Below are 5,365 nucleotides of genomic sequence, written 5' to 3' on the forward strand. Positions count from 1 at the left end.
GTCCAGCTGAAAAAAAGCAGGGGAATGTCTAGTAGCACGCTTCTTACCCTGAAAACACATCTGCAGCTAATTGGCATGGCACATTTTTAAAAGCAGCAAAGCAGGGCTTAGGAGCTTTACCCATCCCCAAACAAGTGTAAACTTATAAGCATTAAATCACTTTAAAAATTCCCTCTGGGAATTAAAAGTCACTTTTGTGACTCACGACATGAGGCTGCAGTTTCTGAACTTTTTTAATGGCAACTCCAGGATAAGGGAGAGCAGAGGGAGACAAGCCTTTCCTTGCATGGGAGGGTTCTTATCCACTGTAGGGAGTTCCCTCACCAGGAGATGATTCTGCCCTGACCCAGCTGATCCTGGGGATCCAATGGCTCCTAGAAACAGCCCCAGCCCAGCAGGAGACAGCTGTAGATGGCAGGCAGCTAATCTGAAGCAGTCCTGGTGATTTCTTTGAACCAAAGGACTTGGACTTTACCTTGTTAATGCCTTTTCCATAATGAATGACATGTAAATGATCTCTCATAGCAGGTAGGGTAGTATGTGTGTCAGCACTGGCATTTGCCAACAAAGAGAGCTTCTTTGGGAATTTCTAAATGACCTCACAAATGTACCTCCTTACTCACTGTGTCTGCTTGCCCACAAACACTAACCCAGCACTAATTAACTCCTTGGAAGTTCTCTCCTAGCCCTCAGTTCCCACTTTCTTCAGCCCTGCTATTTCTTCTTTGATAGATTTTATTGTGCTCAGGGGAATCCCAACATTGCACCCACCGTGTGTCCCAAAAGTCACACCCATTTGATGACTGCAATAGTTTTTGACTTCTTTTTGAAGCAATCTTTCCTTTGCCTTACAGGTTTTCCCCCTCAATAACCCCAGAACTGTTTTCAAAAATATACAAGCTGACACAGTTGGTGGATGTCAGGAAAACTGTCAGTTACTGAACGGGCAGAAATCAGCCTTCTGGGAGATGCAATACATTATTCATCATCCTCCTAAGATCATCTAGAGGTCAGGTTATTTTGGCCTCCAGGTGGCTAAGATATGCACTCACTTTGTGGGCTGGCCACGCTCCCTGTACCTGGAAGCCCGTGGTGTTACACAAGGCGCTTGCATCAGAAACCTGAAAAGCAGAGAGGGCTTCATAGCAGAGATCTGCAGATCTCTGCTGGCAGGATCAGATAGCTCTTCACTGGCTTTTGGAGACACCCTCAGGTCTGAGAGAATCAGCACTTCAGGCTTTGCACAAAGGTAAAAGCTTTGCTGTTTTGCCAGTGGGGAACAACAGTTTTAGCAGTTTTTCATGTAATTTTGGGATCTGCACAATCAGAGAATAAAAGTTCAAAATTTCATCCTAAAAGACAAATTTATTCTTTCAGTTCAGAGCAGCTACCTGCTAGGGCCAGCGTGGTGGGGTGCCCAAGGGCAATCAAGGCAGTGGAGATGCTGCCTCAGCCCTCAGCTCCTGCTGTCAGGCACCCTGAGATGCCCAGTTTCTTACTGGTGTTCTGGAAGTTTTGTTTTGCCAGTGATGGAGTCGATCATCTCCATGTCAAGCCTTTGGTCAATATTCAAAGTATCTTTAGGAGCTGTTTAATATTACAGGAAGTTTAAAACATTTCTCTCTTGAAAACAAAATATAATTAGCCAGTTAGCTGAAAGCTTTTAGAGTGTTGTCTATAGCTACATCACGGAAAAATATAAAATCAGTTTAAAAAATAGAGTTTTTTCATGTCTGGGATTTAAAAGAAAATGAGTTAAAAGTGATCCAGCATTACAAAGTAGAAATACTTGGTAATTTGCATCCAGGAAATATAAAGAATTCCCTCATACCTCCAGAAAAGACACAGTATTCCCCAACAGCTCTGATACTGCCTTTGTTTTCATTGTTAAAATAGCCACATCAGAAAGGCTTGAACTGGACCAGATTCTCATATCCAAATTTGTGCCTCTCATTCAACTCTGCAACATACATGCAATTGAAAGGATTAACAAGTACCAGCAGAAATGGAAACACTTCAGAGGACTAACTAGTAGTAGTTCTTCAACCTGAGGAACTCAATATAGTTCTTCTTATAACTTCAATTGTTTGAAAATAGACTGTAACACCATGGAGTATTTATTAGTCATACTGCAAAAGTTCTGCAATTTTAATTGCAGTTATTGACTTTCACTGTACTGTGCTGTCCCCCAAAAGGAGCATTTGGGCTGCATTTTCCAGGCTGCACAATGCTCACCGAGGTGCTGAGCGTGGTGGCTTCTGCAGCAGCTCTCACTCTGCACAGAGATCTTCACTTGCTGCTTTTATCATACTTGAAGGCTGCTTTGTACATCCATCAGATTCAGCCAGGTCTGTGTTTGATCTGGCGATCGATGCTCGACGCGAGATCTTCCTTCAAAAAAAAAAAAAAAAAAAACCCCAAAAACAACAAGGGAAAAAAAAAACACCCCAAGGCAGAAAGGAGAATCTGGAAAAGGACCAGATGGTCAGACTCAACAATTCAGTTGCCTGGGAAAATTATGAAGCAAGTCCTGAGGGACTCTATGTCCACCTCATGAAGGACAGGAGAGTGACTATGAATAGGGAGAAAGTATGCCTGACTGACCAGCCTGCCTGCCCTGCTAATGGAATATGGGCCCTGATCTGCAGGGGTGAGGAGGGCAGTGGATGCCTCTTTCCTTGGCTTTAGCAAGGTTTCCACCATGGTCTCCCATAGCATCCTTGTAGCCAAACTAAGGTGACATGGGCTGCATGGATGGACTAGAAAGCAAGTGAAAAACTGTCTGGATGCTTAGGTTCTGGAGGGAGTGGTCACAGATTCAGAGTGCATCAGGCAATCCATAAGTGAATTTTGGGGTCAATACTGAGGCTATAATTAGTTTACACCAATGTCACACACAACCTGCACACTGAAGGATAATACCTCCCCAACAAGCTGAGAGACAATATCAAAACAGGAGGAGATCAATACTCTGCAGAGCAGGGCTGCAGTTCAGGACCTGGATAAGATGAAGAAATGGGGCAATGTGGACCTCATGAAGTTCAGCACAGGCAGATGGAAAGTCCTGCACCTCATCTAGAATAACTCCCTGCATTAGTGGGGACCTACTGGGGACCTGGGCAGCAGCTCTGCAGAAAAGGGCCTGAGGGTCCCTGTGAGCAATGACCTGAACATGAGACAGCAGAGTGAAGGCTTATTCCAGACTGGGTTTGCTCAGCAAGTGCATAACCAGGAGGTGAAGGAAAGTGATCCTTTCCTTGTTTTCAGCAGCAGTGAAATTGTACCTGTGCTACTGTGTTCTGTTTGGGCTTCCCAGTGCAAGAGAGTTATGAATATGATGAAGGAAGTGCTGGAGAGGAGCACTAAGATGGTTGGAAGACTGGGGTGTGATTTGTAAAGAAAAGCTAAGAGAACTGGGTTAATTTATCTTGAGAAGGCTGGGAGGACAAGAGGCAGCAGTCAGGAATTGCAGCAAGGAAAATCCCACCTGGATGAAAGGAAAAGCCCTTGTTGTGATGGGCAGGTGAGACACAGGAGCAGGAGAGGCTGGGGAACCTCCATCCCCAAAGATTTTCAAAACCATCCTGGTAGCATTTTTTTGTGCCTGCTACCAATGCAACAGTCACTCTCATGGGGACTACAAGAAATAAACATTTTTACCTGACTTATTTTCAAATTGCTACCAGAAGAGTGACAAAAAGTACCATTTACTCAGTTGAAGACTTGAATGTCTTCTAGGAACAGAGATGCTGTGACTGGCCCATGGGCAGTGTAAGGGCAGGAAGGTGACTGCCTGGGGCTGCAGCAACACTCGGTCTCATCACCTTGGTATGGGACTCCATGGAATGATTGAAAAAGCTGCTATGGCCACAGTTTATTGGAATTTGGCCTGGAGTGAAGTCAACAAGAAAGAAAAAAGCCTCTAACATCAAAGCTTTCCTTTCAGGGTCAATTTACACCCTCAAATTGTCTGTTGTCTGAGTCAATCTAACAGCTCACTGCTGAGCAGGGAAGGTTTACTTACTGCCAAGGACCCCCGACCTCCTCGTGCTCCAGCTCCCCATCCCATCACCTCCTCTGCTCGAGCACTCATCAGACCCTGCTGTCAGCTGCCTGGGGTGTCCACTGATGAGCAGCAAAGAGCAGGAGCTGGAGGGAAGGAGCAGGACTTGCCCCTTTCTGATGTGTTGAGCTGTTAGATTGGCTCAGCCACCTCCTGTCACCTCCTGCCAAAGGGCTGGGTGGGAGGAAGAAGGAGCTGATGGAGCTGTCTAGCTTCAAAAGGAAATGCTACCGCTGGAAATGCACAAGAACAAATTTCCCTAACCTAGTGCTGGCAAGGTCACTTGAACAGGTTCATTGTTGAAGAGGTTCCCTGGGATGTAGTGGCAGCAGATAATGCAGTGGTCCTCTCAGAGTGCCACTGGAAATGGCAGGACAGGCACTGGCTGCTCTGCTTGGTCTCTGCACTGGGGATTGCAGGGTGTGTTTCCAGGTGGATGCTTTTTCTTCATCTACCCAAGGCCAAGGAAGCAGGCTATCTAATATTGCCTGGCATAGGGTCTGATGAGAGGAGATTACTGACTAACCACTAATTTTTACATAAAAGAAGCTAGCAACATTCATGGGTCAGATTGTCTTTCTGCTTTGTGCATCACAACCTAGAAGACTGTTCCCTACTGCTGCTGCAAATCAATCAGTCAAAAGTTGCCTGGCTTGGTCTCCAAATAACTTAGGTTTGATTATTTCTAGTTCCACTGTATAGTCCACCATGTCTTGAGGCCATGGGACAAAAGCCAGGAGTCCTACAGTGCAACTGCTCTCTTAATTCCTTGGGTGTCTTCCCTGCTGATACATAGCAGAGATTGGCAACTAATCTATATATAGTACAGCACTGCAGCCGAGACACAATGCCTGCATTCAGCATGCATACATGATGATGTCAGCAATGGCTCTTTAATTGCATCATGGGAAGTAAAGGGAGAAAAGAATTGGAAGAAAAAAAAAAAAAAAAATAAGAAAGGGGGCCCCTGGCCCCTCCACTTTAGATAATTTCCTTCACCGCCAGATGGGAATGCATGGGAATGCCGGCCCTGCATCTCAGGAGCTCCCTCCCCAAAGCCTGGCATTGCCACATCTGTTTCCCTGATTTCCTACTCTTCTGATCTTCTTCACCTGCCCTGCACCCCACCACCTTGGGTGAGCTTCCTGAGATGCTGCTACCGCCATTTGATTTGGCTTCCTGAGGCTCGCTCCCTCCTTCCTTATTTTTACTTCTCCAGCTCGCAGTAGCATCCAAAGGCCTGTAGTTGTGAAACACCCTGGAAGGGTAGGGTCTGCATGCAGAGACCACAGAAGCCCCTTG

The 5,365-nt window shown here is 45.8% G+C and overlaps 1 long non-coding RNA gene across 1 annotated transcript; it reads right to left on the reverse strand.

Annotated features, from left to right (window-relative positions):
* Positions 1-2,221: 2,221 nt before the first annotated feature.
* LOC137483098 (uncharacterized) lies at positions 2,222-4,485 on the reverse strand. The gene is made up of 2 exons (XR_011004341.1): positions 4,025-4,485; positions 2,222-2,391 (listed from the first exon to the last, which is right to left on the reverse strand). It is a non-coding gene; the product is annotated as an uncharacterized lncRNA (long non-coding RNA).
* Between the last annotated feature and the right edge of the window lie 880 nt (positions 4,486-5,365).

This window comes from Anomalospiza imberbis, chromosome 1, assembly GCF_031753505.1.
Source record: "Anomalospiza imberbis isolate Cuckoo-Finch-1a 21T00152 chromosome 1, ASM3175350v1, whole genome shotgun sequence".
In the NCBI taxonomy this organism is placed as follows: domain Eukaryota; kingdom Metazoa; phylum Chordata; class Aves; order Passeriformes; family Viduidae; genus Anomalospiza; species Anomalospiza imberbis.